Here is a 21,326-nt window from a genome sequence, read left to right on the forward strand (position 1 = left end):
CACCAGGTTCTTGAGTGAATGTAGTCAGCTTGTGCCTTATTTCAGCAGTCTTGGTGGGTGGAAAGAATTCTTCTAGAAAGGCCTGTGAAATAGCACTCCACTCTGTCTCCTTGACATCATTCAACCATGTCTGAGCCTTATAACGAAGGTTAAAACCAAACAACATGACTTTCAATTGGTCTTGAGTGACCCCTTGATGCTTGATAGTACCACACAGTTGGTTGAACCTCTGCAAATGGTTGATGGGTTCCTCAGATGGATGTCCACCATATTGATTTTGTGAGACCATGGAGATTAGAGCGGGCTTGATCTCAAAGTTGATTGCCTCAATGGTTGGCATTGTAAGCCCAGTCGGAACACTATTCGAGGAGGGCACCCCGTATGATTTTAGGGATATAGACATCGTGTGGCTCGGTGGAGTCTGTGAGTCTTGCGACCCTGACTGCTTCTTCTTCTGTTGTTTCTTTTCTAGTTGTCAAAGAGTCTTACCAAGATCGGGATCGGGAGGAACCAAGGTACCCGTTCTAGCAGACCTGGGCATAAACAAAAGACAAGAAAACGCAGTGAAATTTGCCTCAATTGGAACTAAAAGTTCCAATGAGACAATGGAAACAGTTCAAATAATCAAACTAAAACTAATAGAATCTAGCCGTCTCCCCGGCAACGGCGCCAAAATCTTGATGAATTAAAAAGTGATACTGCAAGTGCACGGTGTCTGTTGTTAGCAGATACTTAGCAAATACGGGTTGATCCCACAGGGAGACAAGTTCTATTAGTTTCTGCCCAATTAAATAAACTATTTCAGTAAACGAAAGTTGATTTTGAATATTATTAACTAATGAAGCTAAAGCAATAATGTAAATGTGAATTTATCTATGAATTAAAGGTCTAGGGCGTCTGTTCGGTTCACCATGCTTATACCAATCCAAGAACACAAATCAATCCAGAAATGAATAAGCCGAGTAATTAAAGTACATGTTAATCCTACGATCGGGTCTTAACACTTTCAATCCAACATATGCAGTACGGTCGCTGGCATAATTAGAATTGCCAATTGCACCAAGCCTCTAAGAATATGATCTTTCAATTCTAATTCCTATTAGCTAAATAATCAATCCATGATATTGGCCAAATACACGAATCAACAATTAAAACAAATCAATTGGAATACTCAAGCAATAATTTATAAATTAACAAACTTTAGTGCATAACAATCATGGTATAAACATGGCTTCTCTTACTTAGCCCTAGAATACGACTACTCGCTCATAATTGAATTAACAAGCATGAAATAAATAGTATAAACAAGATTCATAATCAAAGGACGAATTAATCTAAGAAACGAAAATAATAAGAAAGAATTAAAGCAAAAGAAATTTTGAAAAATACCTTAGATTGATGAATTGAATTGTTGAAAAGCTAGGGTTCAACAATGGTAAAGGGAAGAATAGAAACTAACGTGAAAAAAAGGAGTTCTAGGAATTCTAAGGGAATTAAAACATTAGGAAAATAAAAGCATAAGGGAAAATAAATTAATTCCAAACAAAATAGGAAATAATAATAATTACATAAGTTATCATTTAATTGAACGATCACGAGAAGCGACACAACGAACCCGCGCGGAAGTCAGTTGGGCGGAGAAACCAGCGGCCCCGCTGGTTGGTCGCTGGTTTTCGCGCCCAAGGAGAAGAGTTGGGCCATCGTCGTGGGCTGTGGGCGAATCGGATAGTCTAGCCATCTTGTTTATGTCATAACTCTTGTTCTACAATGCCTATAGGGACGTGTGACCTGTCGTTGGAAAGCTCATGAAGCCTACTTTGTAGCCCAATCAAAATCGTCTCATTCCAACATGTGGAACTTGAGATATCATCAAAAGAGTGAACACTTGTCCGTTTTGATGCTTGAAAAATAGCGTTTAGCTTCGTTGTTGACTCAAAATTATCCCTAGAGACATGTAATGATCCTCAAGTCAACATTCCATCCGTTCATCTTCAAAATCAACTCATAACACTCTGAAAGCATCCAAATGACTGTGAAATCACCTGAAACATTAAAGAAAACACAAACGGGACGTAATAGAGTACGACAACGATAAGTTATGCAAATGTGACCCTAAATGCAACTAAAATGATATAAATGCCTAATAATGCAACCTAAATGTGCCTAAAATACCCTATACAAATATGACTTCTATCCGAGGGAATGCGTCCACTGGTGATTTCCCCGATAACATTACCTGACCTAGACGGCGGGAATAATCTTTCTATCCCCTCATGGTGGGCCCTCCAGCAGCTGGTCCTCCTGATATGACGGCTACAAATCCTCCTTCGTTGTAGCTGAGACATGTGACTTGTTTTTCTTGTAATGATTTTTTCCCGTGCCGTGGGTGCTTCTTTGCAAGTAGTTTTTTAGGTGCCCCTTGGAGGCTAGGCCGTCCAGGGCTCTCTTCAGGCTCCTGCAATCCTTGGTGTCATGTCCTATATCTTCGTGGAACTGGCAATACAACTTAGGATCTCAACTCTCAGTAGGAGATATCATGGGGAAGGGTCGTTCAAGGTCGAACCTGGTCCCGACGTCCACTAGGATTGTGAGAAGATCTGTATTGTATTCGAAATATTCTCTCTCTTGTGGGCGTCCTCTCTTCTGCCCGGGGGAATTGGTATCATGTTCTTTCGAAAGAGCCCAAGTACCATTTACTCGTGGGACTTTCCTGTCTATCTTTTCTTTCTTCCCTGAGGAGTCCGTCGCTTCACCAGCCTTTCCATGCTTGGACGCACTGCATATTTCTGTTGCGTGAATAAAGGCTTCGGCCTCGTCCAGGACATCAGCCATCGTCCTGACACTTTTCTTAACCAAGTCAAACTTGAATGACCCTTTCTTCAATCCTTTGATAAAATTATCTGTTATTCCAGTAGGAACACGCACAAGAGGGGGGGGGGGTGAATTGTAGTTGGAACTTTGGTAAAGTTTCTTGCGGAACTAAGAAACAATCAAGGAACTGAGAATAGAGAAGACAATAACAATAATTGTGAAAACTTCTTGACACTAATCAAGAAGAGAATTCCTTTTATTATAGTAATGCCTCGATTACAATAATCTCTCCAACACAAGTTCCTCTCAAACTTGTGTTCCTCACAGTAATCTACTCTGATTACAGCTCTTTCACTTCTCTCTCTCAGACTTAAACTCTAAGTCTCAACAGGATAACTCTATCCTTACTAATACAAAATACAATTCGTGTTTAGATAACTCTAGATATTAATGATGCTTTAGTGTATATATGGCACTTAGGAACTTAGGATTAACTAGGACACAAACTGTTTTTAGAAAATCTTTGACAATGCGTTTTAGGAAAGCAAGAGCTCTTAGAAAGTTTGTGTATTTTGTTTCAGAAAACTTCTTTGCCTTATATAGAATTTTGTCCTTAGGGTTTGTTTCCTTCGAAAACTCAACTGCCAACAACTGACACTTTGATTGTCACGTCCCTAGACTTGAGAAACAAGGGGAGACCACTTCCCACACAACTTCCTCAACTGCTGGACGTGTCTAAGACTATGTCAGTCACTGTTTGTTTTGAAAAGAATGTTTCTTTATTTTGTCAAAATATTTAGGAGAAGTTTTAGGAAGATAAAAACTGTTTTTATTTAATTGTGATAAAAATCTAATTTTTATTAAATATGAAAAGATATTATATTTAAAGTATTTTCCTTAAAACTGTGTTGCTTGATATTTTGACAAAAACACACGAGTAATCCAAGTTCCTCTAGTTCCTTATATACCACTTAACATATTAATATATTACATATAAACTAAGCAAAATAAACTACCTAGACGTATATGTCTTTCCTTTGGTGAGGCATTCAACTCTGAAGCTTCACTTGTTCCAGCACAGGAACATTAATGAGTTCCTCTAATGTTTAAATAGGAACTCGTGGCCATGAGTCTGCAATAGTTCTTGTGAGTATTAGGAACTCTTGATATGCAACTGTGTTGCTCCTCTTGTGACTTCAAACTGGAACAGGTACAACTTCCAGCTTTGGAACTCTAGTGACTGTCCCAAGTGTATACCAGGAACTTTACCATTTGATTCAAGTTCCTATCCTAATAGAAACTTGGGCATTTACCTGTCCAAAGTCATTGGCAACCATAATCAGGAAGTTTGCAATATGTGTGTGTCATCAACCAAAACATAGGGACAACAATATTCCCCCTTTTTGGTGATGACAACACTTGCAAACTTTTTACAAATGAGAGGAAGCACAAACAGGAACTTATGCAGACTACTGTAAAACAGAACACAAAAATTGAAAAACAAAAGAGAAAGAAACAAGAAGAAAAAAATAAACTTACAGAGAGATACAGAGAGATTGATGCAGGAACTGGGATTAAGTGTACCTTGGAAGTTTGCACCCTTGATTTCCCCCTGTTGACATCAACAAAAAGCATAGCACGAAATATAGCCATTCCAAACACAGTGCCCCACGATCAACGTTTGGCAAGTTAAGCTAGCCTCAAAGTATTAAACCAACTCACACAATAAATTGAAAGTAAGCAGTAATGATCAAAACTAGAAAGCACAGATAGGTGTAACCAAGCAAGTCAAAGTAAGATGGAACAAATACCCAAGTTTGAAAATTATACAGACCAAAAGCAAAAAAAAAGATTGTTCCATGGCAAAAGATAAAAGAAACATGGGATAGGGTGATTAGGCTTGGGATGGGGAACCAGAACCAGCAGTTTCTTCTATCACAGTCTCCTCAAAAGATTCCAGATTGTTGATCTTGGTGAGGATTGTGGCACGAGTTGCATTGGCTTGTTCTGAGTAGTGGTGAAGAGTGGTTTGGAGAGTCTTGACACTGGTAACCAATGCACCTATGTGGGCCTGCATTGAGCTGATCCTGTGATCTGTTCCCTCCTGCAGTTCCACCAGACGAGCAACTGTTGCCTTCAGCTCCAATATCTGATCATCCTTTGTGTTCCAGGCACCCCCATGATCTTGAACATGTTCCTGTTCAGATGGAACACGGCGAGCTTTGGACTTTTTGGAGGATCTGGGTGTCCTTTTCCTTGGCCCAACAGTTTCAGGCAGTTCCTCTTGATTCAGTGGAACAACATCCTCCTCTATGGGCATCTCCTTGACATCCCCTTCCTCATTTATTTCCATGAAGACAGGCCCTCTTTTCTTGTTCTCCTTCATTGCCACCCTCAAGCTCTTTCTTTTTCCTTGGGATCCTACACTCTTCCTGTTCCCTCGAGATAAAGGGACCTCTATTTGTTCGAGTTCCTCCTCCTCCTCCACTTCTTCTTTAACTACAGTTCCCTCCTGATCTTCCTCATCTTGTTTCTCTTCCTTTCCAGCTCTAATGACTTTACCCTGAACCACTTTAAGGTTTAATAGATGGAGCATTTCAAGTTGAAGGATTTGGGTTGATTTTAAGGGAATCACAAAGTATGGGCTAAGGTCAACTGAGAAGCTTTTGAAGATTTCTGTGAGAAGGGAGGAGTATGGAATTTTGAATTTGGGGATACAGGTGGATAAGTGTTTGATCATGATTGCAGGAAAGTTTATGGGAATTTTCCTTTCAAGACAATACATGAGACATGCATCAAACACACTTGCTATGTTCCTTTTCTGAGTTCGAGGAACTACACCTCTCCACACAATATTAAACAGTAATTTTTGAAGAGGTGAAAAGCAGTTGTGTGAGGTGGAGGTGGATACTTTAGAATCTCCTCCAATGGAACCAACTATATCTTTCTCATCTACATTATCGATGGTCACTGTGATTTGACCTTTGAGCCACATATCAAAACCCCTATTGGGTGTACCAAACAGCTGTTCCAGATAAGAGGCATCAAATTCGATGCGAGTTCCATTCACTTTACTTGAACATACATTATCAACACATGCAAAGTTCTTGCAGAATTCTTTCATAGCTTCAGGAATTAAGGGTGATTTGGCATAGGTACTCAACAGACTTACCCATTTTTGTTGTTCAAGGATTTCCATCAACTCTTTAAATTTCGTGGCTTCACACCATGTTGAGTTGATTGCAAACCCCTCGACCAGGTTGTTTTCCTTTGCAGTGAGTTTCTTGGACCCTTTTGCTTCCCCCTGAGTTTGAGCATTCTCCTCTGTTTCCTCGATGTTTTCACCAGAAGCTTCCACTCGTCGTTTTTTGGATTTTCTTGTGGAGGATCTAGGGTTTGAAATTGGGGATTTCATTTCGATGTCAGTGTCGGTTGGTTCCCCCTGAGTGATTGCGAGTATTGGATTGTGGGATCGAAGAGGAATTGGCGATTGAATGGGTGAGGTATCCATGGGAACTGGAGATGAAGGATTTCTCTTTCGTTTGAGGGAAGTGAGATCAGTGTTGTTGCTTGTGAGAACCATGGTGAAGGTTTTTATAGGTGAAAGGAGAGGTGGTGTCAGTGGAGAAGGCGTGTGGGAGAGAGAGAAAGGGGGTTGCATGGATTGAATGTGGAAAGGGAAGAGTTTCTCCTATTTATTGCCAATGGAACCGTTCTAAACATTCTTTGAATATGGGTATTCGGTTTTGAAAAAAAATAAATAAATAAAAACAAAAGGAGAATGTAGAAATAAATTAAATTTAAACTGTGTTTGACTTTGACTTGCTCAATTTCGTAATTCTGACTTAACTAGTTTGAAGGGAACTGCTTACCTTGCTCATTTGGAGCGTGAGTGTATTTGCCACGATGGTAAGCTTCAACTATGTTTGCACACAAGATTTTGTGTTTGTAATAGTCTATATGTACCAAGATTTTTGCTTTTGCCTTAGAGGAACTTCAATTTAGCAATTACCTTAGCTTGATCATTCCGAGTTCCATCCTCATTTTCTCATGTTTCTCTCTATTCAAGGGCTTAGTTAAAATATCAGCAATTTGGTGATCAGTTTGGCAAAAGTCTAATTTGATCAAACCTTTCTCAACATTATCTTTAAGGAAATGGTGTCTAATGTGGATGTGTTTGACCCGGGAATGATGAACCGGATCTTTTGAAATACAAATAGCACTAGTGTTATCACAATAGATAGGAACACAATCATAGATAATACCAAAATCTCTTAGCTGTTGTTTTATCCATAGAATTTGTGAGCAACAAGCTGCAGCAGCTACATACTCAGCTTCAGCTGTGGATAGAGCAACAGTGTTCTGTTTCTTTGAACCCCAAGAAACCATGCATGGACCTAGGAACTGTACCATACCTGATGTGCTTTTTCTATTCACTAAGTCACCTGCATAATCAGCATCCGCATATCCTCTTAGCTCGAAAGATCCACTTCTTGGATAGTATAGGCATAGGTGATCAGTTCCTTTGAGATATCTTAGTATTCTTTTCACCGCAGTTAGATGGGACTCCTTTGGATTTGATTGAAATCTTGCACATAGTCCTACACTAAAAGAAATGTCAGGTCTACTGGCTGTTAAATATAATAGTGATCCAATCATACCTCTGTATTTCGTTTGGTTCACACTTTTCCCATTTGGATCAGTGTCTAATCTGGTAGCAGTTCCCATGGGAGTGTGATTTACTTTGGCTGATTCTAGCTCATATTTCTTTAGGAGTTCCTTCACATACTTTTGTTGGTGTATCATGATTCCTTCCTCGGTTTGCTTGATTTGTAAACCAAGGAAGAAATTGAGTTCCCCCATCATGCTCATTTCAAATTCACTGCTCATCAAGCTTGCAAAATCCTTGCACAAATTTTCATTAGTTGCTCCAAATAATATATCATCAACATAAATTTGAACTACTAACAAGTCAGTTCCTCTAGATTTTAAGAATAAGGTTTTGTCTATTCTACCTCTTTTAAAATCATTTTGAAGGAGGAACTTTGATAATCTCTCGTACCAAGATCTAGGGTCTTGTTTTAGTCCATAGAGAGCCTTATCTAATTTGTAAATATGATTTGGAAATTCGGGATTTTCAAATCCAGGGGGCTGTTCCACATAAACATCTTCCTCTAAGAAACCGTTTAAGAAAGCACATTTAACATCCATTTGATAAAGTTTAAAACCCATGAAAGCAGCAAAAGCAATTAAGATTCTAATGGCTTCTAATCTAGCAACAGGTGCAAATGTTTCTTCAAAGTCAGTACCTTCCTGTTGGTTATAACCTTTGACCACTAACCTTGCTTTGTTCCTTATGATTGTTGCATGTTCATCTTTCTTGTTCCGGAACACCCATTTCAGCCCTATCACCTTCTGGTGCTTTGGTTTAGGTTCCAAGTGCCATACTTTGTTTCTTTTGAATTCATTTAATTCTTCTTGCATGGCTATGATCCAGTCAGCGTCCTCCAGAGCCTCAGTGTGATTTCTTGGCTCAAATATGGAGAGGAACGCGTGGAATGCGCAAAAGTTCCTTAGTTGTGACCTTGTCTGAGTTCCTTTTCTGATGTCACTCACAATGAGTTCCAATGGATGGGACTTTTGATGCTTCCAAGGTTTAGGTTGAAATTGAGCTACTGGTGTTGTGGCATTTTCGTCAGTTCCTTCTATGACCTGAGTTCCCTGTTGGTCATTGTGGGGTTCCTCTGGTGTTGTTTCTGGATCTTCTTGGTTTTCTGCTTGTTCCTCTAGTACGGGAACTTCTTGATTTTGTTGAGCAGTTCCTCTGGCTGTGTGTTTGCTTGGTTGGAACTCCTCATCATTTTCTGCAGCACGAGATAAACCAATCTCGAAAAATTCTTGTTCCTGTACTATATCAGTTTTGTTAGATTCATCAAATATTATATGTACACTTTCCTCAACACACATAGATCTTTTGTTATAAACTCTGTAAGCCTTGCTATTTAAGGCATATCCTAGGAACACTGCCTCATCGCTTCTTTCATCAAACTTCCCCAAGTTCCTTTTTCCATTGTTGTGGACAAAACATTTGCTACCAAAGGCTCTAAAGTAAGAGATGTTGGGTTTTATACCTTTTAGTAGCTCATAGGGGGTTTTGTTTAGGATTGCTCGAATCATAACTCTATTTATAATATAACAAGCAGTATTGACTGCTTCAGCCCAGAAGTTCCTAGGCAGGGAACTGGCTATTAACATGGTTCTTGCCATGTCCTCTAAGGTTCTATTTTTCCTCTCAACAACTCCATTTTGTTGTGGAGTTCTGGGAGCTGAGAAATTGTGGTCCATACCTTGTTCTTTGCAGTATTCATCGAATTTGTAATTTTCAAATTCTGTTCCATGATCTGATCTTATATGGATCAGTTGATGACCTGTGGTTTTCTGAATTTTCTTTGAAAATGCAACAAACTCATCAAACGTTTCATCCTTGCTTGTTAGAAATATGACCCAAGTAAAGCGAGAGTAATCATCAACAATAACTAATACATATTTTTTCCCACTTATGCTTTGAATTCTCATTGGGCCGCATAAGTCCATATGGATGAGTTTCAATGGTTTTGTGGTGCTTACCAATTTCTTAGATTTAAAGGAACTTCGGACATGCTTGCCTTTTGCACATGCATCACACACTTTATCAGTTAGGAACTTGATTGAGGGGAGTCCTCGAACCAGTTCCTTTGATCTTAGTTTGTCAAGCAGAGAGAAACTAGCATGTCCAAACCTCCTGTGCCACAGTAGAGAATCTTCTTCAAAGGCACTGAGGCAGGTTAGATTGTTCCTGGGAACTGTATTGAGATCCACAGAATATGTGTTCCCTTTACGAGTTCCTTCCAAAATAACCTTCCCAGTGTTATTATTTATGATTTGACAATTTTCAGAAGTAAAACTTACAGAGTTTCCTTTGTCACAAAATTGAGAGATGCTTAGTAGACTGTGCATCAAACCCTCGACTAAAAATACATTTTCAATGGCATAGGAACTTGACCTTCCAACTTTTCCAATTCCAACAATTTCTCCTTTCATGTTGTCTCCGAAGGTCACAGTTCCTCCATTGTAGGCTTCTAGTGAGAGGAATTTAGATTTGTCTCCTGTCATGTGTTTGGAACACCCGCTGTCGAGATACCACGAGCTGTTCCCCTTCACTAGAATCTGAAAAGAGATCAAAGGTTAGTTACAGGAACTCGGGTTTCCTCGAGTTCCTTTTCAACTATAACTTCAGACTTCTTGACCCATTTTTGCTTTACATAATTTATGTTTCTTTGATCCTGTTCCCTCATCTTGGAACACTCAGTACTTGTGTGACTTCCGCTTCCACATGAGAAACAGACTTTTACACTAGGAAGATCCACATACTTTTTCTTATGACTAGTTTTATGGTTAAAGCCCAATCCTTCTGTTTTCTTAGATTGAGCATTCTCAATCCATTTGGGAGGAACTTTAGGTGGTTGTCTCTGTGCCCTGGCCATGGATAGTTCCCTTTCTAGTTTCTCTTTCTGTTCCTTTGTGGTGATCAGATCTTTGTTTAAATTTTCTAAGTCGATGTTAAAAACTCCCATGTTGATCTCCAAGGACTTTGTAGGATCTAAGCTTAGATTAAACATCTTATATTGACTGAGTTGTACTTGTAGAAGGATGTTTTCATTTCTAATTTTTTCGAATGACTCATTGATAGAGGTATTTCTATCTAGTAATTCAAAGAACCTGCCTTGAACATCAGATCTAATATTGTTCAGATAATTTATATGGTCTTTACTGAGTTCCAAGGCTCTATCACTTTGTGCTTTTAACATACTTAGCTTTTTGTAATCATCTAGAGTTTCTAGCAACAGTTCAATTAGTTTTGACTTTGAGAGACACTGAAGAGTGGAGGGACTTACTTCTTCTGATGGAACTTGATCAGTTCCTTCTGTTCTAGCCATAAGGCAGAGATTTGCAGTTTCTTCATTTGGTTGTTCCTCATCGTCTTCTGAGTCTGTTGCTTCGCCCCATGCAGCTATCATGGCCTTCTTGAAGTTTGGCCTGTTGAAGGTAGACTTGTTAAAGCGATCTTTGACCTGTTCCTTCCCTTTTCCTCTGGTCTTGTCGTTCTCCCACAGAGGGCATTCACGAATTTGATGATCAGTTTCTCCACATTTGAAGCAACCTTGCTCAGTTTTGGAACTAGTGATTTTCTTAGCAAAGTTCCTTCCTTTCTGGTTTCCTGGTTTGAAGTTCCTATAGAGCTTTCTCATTCTTCTAACCAGCATGGCAGCCTCTTCTTCATCTGGTTCAGATTCATCGAGTTCCTCAGCCTTTAGAGCAAGTCCTCGATTTCTAGAGCTCTCAGGAACAGCAGCTCCAAGATGTAATTCGTGTGTCATCAAGGAACCAGCAAGTTGTTCAATGTTGAACTTGGTAAAGTCCTTGGTCTCAAACAATGCAGTGACCTTTGTTCTCCAACGATCATCTTGTGGCATGCTTCTTAGTATTTTTCTTACCTGTTCATCTGTGGGAATGATTCTACCAAGAGAAACTAATTCATTGGTTATGTTAGTAAATCTAGTGAACATTTCTTGAATAGTTTCTTTTGGAAGCATTTCAAATCTTTCATATTTAGACATCAAAAGGTCAATTTTGGAACGCTTAACTTCATTAGTTCCTTCGTGGGTTACTTGAAGTAGTTCCCAAATCTGTTTTGCGTTCTTGCACCCCATGACTCTGTTGTGTTCATGAGGTCCAAGCCCACAATGCAAGATTTTGACAGCCATGGCATTCATCTCATATTTATCAAAGTCTTCTTTAGAAAATTCAGACATTGGTTTAGGAACTACCTCGTTTTCAGCATTGGTCTTTGTTACCTCGAAGTCTCCAACTTCAATTACACGCCAAACTTGGTAATTTTCAGCTTTGATGAATATCTCCATTCTATTCTTCCAGTATGAGTAGAACTTGCCATTGAACATAGGTGGCCTTTGTGTCGAGTAACCTTCTTCCAGTTTCTCTTGTGAGTTCATACTTTCAGGAACTTGACTCAAACAGGGTTTCCTGTGTTTTTAGTGAGTACTGGCTCTGATACCAACTGTTATTCCAGTAGGAACACGCACAAGAGGGGGGGGGTGAATTGTAGTTGGAACTTTGGTAAAGTTTCTTGCGGAACTAAGAAACAATCAAGGAACTGAGATTAGAGAAGACAATAACAATAATTGTGAAAACTTCTTGACACTAATCAAGAAGAGAATTCCTTTTATTATAGTAATGCCTCGATTACAATAATCTCTCCAACACAAGTTCCTCTCAAACTTGTGTTCCTCACAGTAATCTACTCTGATTACAGCTCTTTCACTTCTCTCTCTCAGACTTAAACTCTAAGTCTCAACAGGATAACTCTATCCTTACTAATACAAAATACAATTCGTGTTTAGATAACTCTAGATATTAATGATGCTTTAGTGTATATATGGCACTTAGGAACTTAGGATTAACTAGGACACAAACTGTTTTTAGAAAATCTTTGACAATGCGTTTTAGGAAAGCAAGAGCTCTTAGAAAGTTTGTGTATTTTGTTTCAGAAAACTTCTTTGCCTTATATAGAATTTTGTCCTTAGGGTTTGTTTCCTTCGAAAACTCAACTGCCAACAACTGACACTTTGATTGTCACGTCCCTAGACTTGAGAAACAAGGGGAGACCACTTCCCACACAACTTCCTCAACTGCTGGACGTGTCTAAGACTATGTCAGTCACTGTTTGTTTTGAAAAGAATGTTTCTTTATTTTGTCAAAATATTTAGGAGAAGTTTTAGGAAGATAAAAACTGTTTTTATTTAATTGTGATAAAAATCTAATTTTTATTAAATATGAAAAGATATTATATTTAAAGTATTTTCCTTAAAACTGTGTTGCTTGATATTTTGACAAAAACACACGAGTAATCCAAGTTCCTCTAGTTCCTTATATACCACTTAACATATTAATATATTACATATAAACTAAGCAAAATAAACTACCTAGACGTATATGTCTTTCCTTTGGTGAGGCATTCAACTCTGAAGCTTCACTTGTTCCAGCACAGGAACATTAATGAGTTCCTCTAATGTTTAAATAGGAACTCGTGGCCATGAGTCTGCAATAGTTCTTGTGAGTATTAGGAACTCTTGATATGCAACTGTGTTGCTCCTCTTGTGACTTCAAACTGGAACAGGTACAACTTCCAGCTCTGGAACTCTAGTGACTGTCCCAAGTGTATACCAGGAACTTCACCATTTGATTCAAGTTCCTATCCTAATAGAAACTTGGGCATTTACCTGTCCAAAGTCATTGGCAACCATAATCAGGAAGTTTGCAATATGTGTGTGTCATCAACCAAAACATAGGGATAACATTATCGAAGGAGACGCCATCGGGCAGATCTGGGATCTGTCCGGCTTCTAGATTGAAGCGCTTAACATAGCTTTGCAAAGAATCGTCCTTTCCTTGTTGAATGCGTCCCAAGTGCATGCTTGTTTTCCTTTCTTCCTTGTATGCCATGAACCTGGTAGAGAATAAGGTTTGTAGCTCGTTAAAGGAAGCAATTCATCTCGGGGGCAGTCGTTCAAACCATTTGGACGCCACTCCTTTAAGGGTAGCTGGGAAATATTTGTACCATGTGGCGTCATTGGTTCCTTGAACATACATGTGATGACGGTATGCAACTAGGTGCATGTCTGGGTCGGTGGTACCGTCATAAGCTTCAATGGTGGGAGTTTTTACTTTAGGTTCTTTCGGGGCGTTCATTATGTCCTCACAGAAGGGAGTGCTCATGTGTCTCAACGTCAAGTTATTCAATCCCTGTTGGATATGATAATTGAGATCATACGAGGTCGCATACTCACTCTGTTGGGTGTCATCTGAGTTTGTCCTCGAGTAGAGGGGTAAAATGGAGGATCTTCCATAACTGGAGTAGATCCCGTGTCTGATAATTCAGATTCAGCTTCATAGTGTTCCTGACGTCTCGAGGATGGCCGCAGAATGGCCGATGGGTTTACCCGGGAAGGTTGTCGCGTGGCCTGCTCTCGCCGAGGCAGAAAGGCTTGATGGCCGCGGTCAATCTCTGAGCGTTCTGCCAAAGGACTGGCTCCTCGGCTAGCTTAAAAACGGGAACTTTCTCCTACTCTCCGGACGTTGGATCTGAGTGGCATCTTGTTTATCCGATTGACACCTAGACTGAGAGGCCTTTGCTGAGCCGTCCTTTCAGTGCTATAGATCAACATGTTCCTTCGTATTTCATCCTGCAGCGTGGTGCTCATCTGCTGTCGAAAAGTTTGATTCATTTGTTGTTGGAATCCTGCTAGGATTTCACGCAGTGATCCTACCGAGACAGGCAGGTCCAAGTTTTCATCCAGCACGGCGTCCCTGACACTGGGGCTTAGACGGCCGCCTGGTGGAGGTGCTTCCAGGCCTGGTTCCTCCTCCACAATTACCTCGGCCTCCTGAACTCGGCGCGGCGTGCTTCCGGCGTTCGCGACTTGATTTTCTTCCTCTATATAGCGTTGAATCCTTTCCCGAGACCATTATACTCTCCTTCAGATTGCGGTTCGGCCATAATACTATACCTCCCCACAGACGGTGCCAAATTTTGTGGGATCTTTTACGGTGATGACGTGTCACACGTTCCTCGGAGGTATCAAGTATGCGCTGGCACGATCTTCTGGCAACCTGCAAAACAAGAATATTCCTGTAGGAATGTTCCCTCCGATGCCTAATTAATTATAGGCTAGAGAGATAAGTAATTTGTAGAAAGAAGGCAGAGCAAAGATAGTTTTAGGTAGATGGGAATGAATTGATTGCCCTTTTACCTAGGGATCTGCACTATTTATAGTGCTATGGTTTCTTGGGAATTGATCCCTAAACCCTGGCTACATGATTGGATGTTTTATGAGATTGGGACATGTGTCCAATAGTAGGAGGTTTGATTAGACATGTTGGACCTTTTGAATTTTGGGCTTGCCTGCAAGCTTTGGGCTTTAGTCAAGATTGACCAGGGATCTTACCAAGCAAATAGACCTCATGGGCCTAAATGATGGGTCTTGGACTTGGATGCGGGTATTGACTCTGTATGGATTCGAGGTATGCATGCTGGAGGGCCTTTGGGCCTCCTCTTTGGGCTATCATAGTAAAGCCATGTGGCACTCTTTAGTTTAGGCCACATCAGAGACCATGATAGTTAAAAAAGGAAAGTGTATCCTTTAATTAAATACAGCCGATTGTAGAAAGTGTATCCTTTAATTAAATACGGAGATAGTATACTCTTAATGGCTAACAACATTAAGTCATTGTTAGTGTACTTTTACTATTCTACCCCTACTGAACTTCTAGCGCACTTTGGAGAAGTTGACACAACTTGTCCAAAAATTCAAAACCTCAACCTTTCTCCTTCCTAGCGTGTTCCTCTATTCTTCCCTCGAAAAACCTTGCCATCCCTACAAAAATTTTGCGATTTTGGAGGAATTTGGTAGAGATTGTCTGCAATTGATAAAGGCTAGTCTCCACAGTTGTCCACACTATCACAAGCGTAAAATGAAGAGAACTTCGGGGTTTTCAAGTTCTTCTCAAAAAAGTCGGGTCAAAGTACAAAAATCGAAGTAAGATCTTGCGGACTTCTCTTCTTCATCAGGAACGCTTTCTAATTCGTTTTCTTGCAATTCATGTTTTGGTTGTTGTATGTGCAAATTTTTTAGGGTTAGGGTTTTAAAAATTCTAAATGGGTTGATAATTGTGAATTTGAATCATGTAATTGGTTGACTAATGGGTTATTGTACTTTAATTTTTGTGTTAATTTACTGCTATTTTTTATTGTTTGGAATGAGAAGAGAAATTTGGTTGTTTACGTCACTTCAAGGGGTCTGATTTTGATGTTAGGATATAGGATGTTTATAATTCAAATTTCATGGAGATGCTTTAGAGTATATTTAAGGATTCAGTTAAGCAAGGTATTTGCTTGTCTGGGAATTTTAGTTTGTACTATAAACATCCTAAGTCGGGAAAGTTAAACGAGTTCTTTTATGACGGGCATGTTCAGTTGATACTTGGAGAGGTTAGGAGTGCAGATACTATTAAGGTATTTTGTGAGGATTCAACAGGAGATCAAAAGTCCAAATATTGGAGGATGAGAAGCAAGCCGATGAAGAAGCTCTTAGATATAGGTAGGAGGAAATTCAAAGGGTGTGAGGGGGTCGAAAAGTGATGCAATTCCCAGAAAAACAATATTTCCTTTGTCAAGAACGGGATGCGTACTGTATGTGATACTCATTTATTACCTCATATGTTGTAATACCTCGTATTTTCTGTATTTATAAAGCATTTTTATGATTTTTAGAATTTAAATCGCATTTAAATATTATTAAATGTATTTTATTTAATTAAAATATTTATTATTTTATTAATTACGAAACGAATTTATTATTCGAAGTCGGGAATTTATTGGGTTGATTTTCAAATGGTTTGTTTTAATTTTAAGCCCAACTCGTTCCACTAGTTGAGCCCAACTGAGATTTTAATCTCAAATTCCAATTCAAACCCAACCATCTAAATTGCAAAGCCCAATGTTTAATTCCTAAGCCTAGCCCACTAGGGATTTGGGGAAGCCTATAAATATACCTCACTTCATTAATTGATCCCCACTTCCCTCATTAATTTCTCTCTCCTCCCTTGCACCTGGCTCCCTCTCCTCTCGTCCCTCTTGCTCACCCGTCTCCTTGCTCGCACAGCAGCCGAGCACCTTTCTCGTCGCTGCCTCGTGCCCTCATGCCTTTGAGCACCGCAGCCCCTCGCCCCTCACTACTCTCATCGCTGTTGTTTCCTCTCGCACAGCGCGCGCTCCCTCGCCCCACACTCCCTCACTCTCTCGCTCTCTCGTCGCAACACACTCGTACTCGCGCCGAGTGTTGTTGTTTTTGTGTTGTTGCTTGTCCCTCGACTCCATCCCACACTCGCACACCCCTTGCGCCCTCTCTTTTGCTTGGTGCTCAGCGAGCCTCGCTTCCGCACCCGCTGACTCGTCGCGCACCACACACGCACACCCAGTCGTTTGTGTGGCCGAGTAATACACTCCGTTCCTTTGATCCTTTTGCTCATCGCTGCCTCGTGCCCTCCTGCCTTTGCGCCCTGCAGACCCTCAATCCTCTCGTCGATGTTGCTGCCTCTCGCACAGCGTGTGCTCCCTCGCCCCACACTCCCTCTATCTCTCTCGTTGTTCATCGTTGCACCCCTCGCACAACACTCGTGCCTCTCGCCGAGTGTTGTTGTTGTTGTGTTGTTACTTTGTTCCCTCGACGCCAGCCACACACTCGCACACTCCCTTGCTCGTGCAAGCACTTCAGCCCCTGCCACGCTGCTGCACCCACTGACCCGTCGCACACCACACACGCACATCAAGTCCGTTCGGGTTCAGGATCAAATGGAGTAAGATCACTGTATCTATAGTCCTGGGCATAGAGACGCAAAACTAACAAACAGATAACAATAATCTAGAATAAACAATTAATAACAGAAAATAAAACCGTTTCTCCAGCAACGGCGACAGAATTTGATAGGCTAAAGTCGTATCACCTAATCAAAGATGAACCTAAGTCCACTAACAAGATATTAAGGGAAGTAGGGATCGTATCCACAAGGAAACAAGCGTTCTTTCTATTACTAAAACTAAGCTCTAGACTATTGGGAAACAAGAAAGTTGGTTGATTTGCAAATTAAAACTACGACAACAATTAAATAAGGAGGAATTCAGATATTAAAAGGTCTAGGGCATAGGTTCACCAATGAACAACAATCCAGGACGATAAAAAATCAATAATAATCAATAAAGCAGTTAATTAGACTAGCATGCTCTCTCGAATCGATACTAATCATAGACTTAGAATTAACGTGCTCTCGCTACGTATTAATCCCAATTCTACCTATTGAAACAAGCCTAAAAATCAAATTGCATCTCTCGAATCTTAACTTGATATTGCTAGACTAATACAATTAGACCTACGCAAATCTAATCGCAAATAAATGGAAATAATCAATAGGAATTAACAGCTAATACCAACAATCAACAATAATTAATCATCCCTTCGTATTGGGTCATGGATTCCCAAAACCCTAGAATGGAACTAATCACACATATTTTAAATAACTATTGCAAACGTATTAATTGGAAACATGATTAAACCAAAATACTAAAGCAAAGTAAGAAATAATACCTAAGGGAACGAAGAACGAATAATGAAAGCTTGAATTTTTTGATTGAAAAATAAAACTAAGTGTTTTGCAACAATTGAGAGAATAAAACTAAGTAATGAAATAAACTAAGTGCTCAAAGCTAAGAAAATAAGATGTTTACAATGATCTAAGAGCTTCATATATATAGTCTTTCCCAGAGTTAGAAGGAAAAACCGGAAATAAACTAAATGAAAAGGTGCTGAGGTTGTTGTCGCCCGATCGGGCAGACGCCCGCCCGATCAGGCTTTTGGTTCGCAATCAAGTCGATCGGACAGAATTCCGCCCGATCAGGCGGATGAGAAAAGCTCTATAGTGACTGCAGGATGGGCGCCCGATGGGCACCGGGCGAAGCCCGCCCAATCGGGCGCGTGCTGAAACACATAAATGCTCTTTTTGCTCGCCCAATTTTCTCCATTCGCCCCCTAGTCGTAGGGAGACCGGCTAAACGCATCCTACATCAATATTATCATCAAGTCTAACCCTTGGGGCTCAAATGTAAGCATCCTAGGCTCCCAAGAGTCGACAATAATCGCCACAAACTTCCTCGGGATCGTGTAGTGGCCCATATCATCATGAAACGAGCCTAAAAAGATCAATTTTTCATTAAACGAACCTGAAAATCAAGGCACACTCAATAACACAGATTAGTACTCAAATGGCTCCTAAGAGATCATTTAACACAAAAAAGTATTAAGGGACGGGGGTAAAAACTCCATATAATCATTCATCTCCACCAAATTAACGCAAAAACCAGAAAGTCATTTTCAACGCTCATGGTATTCCTTTACATTAATTACTCCTTGTTTCCAATATTATCTCAATTTTAATATAATCTAATCTTCAATCCTTCCATATTCTAATACAAAAGATTTCCATTAAATACTCTCTTGCTATTCAACAGAAGAATTATACTTCCCCCGTTCCAAAAATATCGCACCATATATGGTTGACTTTTGCTCCTCTAACCATTACTTTGACTCTTAATATCTCAAATCGTGTGCAAGTAAAAATTATAAAAAAATTAATATTTAGAAAATATATATCGATATGAATCTAACCTGACCCCACATGACTAAATTTTCCTTACGTACGAATCACAAAAGATGGCCAAAGTCGTAGTGTGAATAGTGTAAAAAACAAATGGTGTGATATTTCTGGAATGGAGGAAGTATATGATTTTTTCATCAAATATTCAATTTTAACAGCATTTCTCTCTTGAATTTGTTATCAACGGAAGAATTATATATGGTTTTTTCGCAATCTATCATTTATTTTCGTATCAAACGGTTACATTATTTATCCTTTAAATATTTCTACCATTCGCTACCAAATCATCAAATTTATTTCAAGAAAAAAAAAACAAAATTGGGGATTTTCTTCCTCTAATTTATTATTGCAATTCTTAATTTTGGATTGGTCATTTGTAATTCTCTATTTGCTTAGAATTGAAAATGAGTGGATTTGGGGATTGTTTAAGAACAATAAATCAACAAACTTGCATAGACAAAGGTAATTCGTGTTTATGAAATTATAATTTTTTATTCTTATTTTTGTTATTTTTAGGCTAAATTATTGATGTTGTTGTATTTTTATTATTGTAATCACATATGATGATTTGTATTGATTTAATTATTAATTAATTAATTAATTACCCTTTTTCTGTCTTTTAGTTTGAAGCTAAAAATTTAGGATTATTGCAAGTGTAATCAACCAGTTAATTGCCGTAGTGCTTTTACAAATTGGAGTTTTAGATACTTGCATTTGAAGATGTATTGGGATATTATTTAAATTTTAAATAAAATTGTTTAGTTTATTCGCTTCAACTTGTAGGAAAAAATTGTAATGGTCGTAAAATTATATTTTGATTATCTCACTTTTGTTTATATTAGGGGCTCCATTTTTAAGATTAGGATGAGATTAGAACATGGCCTCCAAAACTTTTAAGACGACCCTGATGAACTCCGCATTACAATAGACAAAGAAGAAAACAATTATTTGAATAAGATGAAACCATTGTTTAAGTGGTGAATAATTTGGTTTTTTACACATAAGCTTAAAGAGGCAAACGAAGAAAAATAGTAAAAGACAAAAGTGAAGTCGATGCTGCCTTTACCAGCTCGTGCGCATGTGGAACTCTTCCTCGATCCACCTTGTTGATGAAACACCAGCTAAAGGTTTTAACAATCTTCCTAATTTCATCCATTGTCCACATGATTTGCACGTCCGTCGCAATATCCGATCTTAGTAATTCGACCGGTCATTAGGAATCTGAAAGAATTCTGACTCTTCCAAAACTTGTCTGTGACGCCCAACGCAAACTAAGAAGACAAGTCGTAACTTTAGTATGAAGAGCTGAATTTGCAAAATATGCTTGTGCTCCACCTTAAATTCTATGACATTGAATATTTTGATTATCCAGAAACTAACCCATACTAGCATTCCTAGTGTTCTTGTGCCAAGAACCAACAATCACAATTATGGTAGTAGGTCCTTGGTCTTCGTCACCAGCTAACATTACCTTGAAAACTCCAACGGTCAGACTGGATCCATAACTTGTGGATGGAGAAACCTTAAAAAGGCATACGGCATTGTTGCAAAATTCCATACTGATCCAAATTAACCTTGCTTAATGAATCATTTGTTAAGGTAAAACGTACGTAACTAGCTATATTAATGTATAATTTTTACTTTAGGGTTTACAAATTATAAGGTGAAAAAGCCGCTCCTCTTCTTTTTTACTCCCTTTCCTCTCTTCCTCCTTCAAATCCCTAACTTTTTAAGGGCTACCACCAACCATTAAGTTGATGGTAAGCCCCCTTTTTCTTGCTTTTGATTTCATGTTCGTAATAAAAACTCCATTTTCCCCTGATTTATTGATGAAGATTCGTGCGGTGTTACAACATATGTCATTCTTACGTCTACAATCAATTGAATCAAATTTAATTCAATACCAAAGCTACAATAGATCGAAAGGTCGTTGAAGGCTGTATCAAACATCAATGTGAAAGCGGGATCATTGTTTGATCTAATCTACTACGATCGTGATTTTGTCGGATTAAAATTTCGTTTTTTTTATGCAAGCTTGGAACATTACATTAAAAGTTCAAAGATACAAAAGCGTCATAAGAGTTCATGGAGGCCTATCCTCCATCAAAAGATCCAGAACAAACTATGGTGCTTGTTCAATAATACATATATTATGATTAGCAATAATATCAGTTCTACACATCCTTGCCATT

This window comes from Spinacia oleracea, chromosome 1 (genome assembly GCF_020520425.1).
Source record: "Spinacia oleracea cultivar Varoflay chromosome 1, BTI_SOV_V1, whole genome shotgun sequence".
In the NCBI taxonomy this organism is placed as follows: domain Eukaryota; kingdom Viridiplantae; phylum Streptophyta; class Magnoliopsida; order Caryophyllales; family Amaranthaceae; genus Spinacia; species Spinacia oleracea.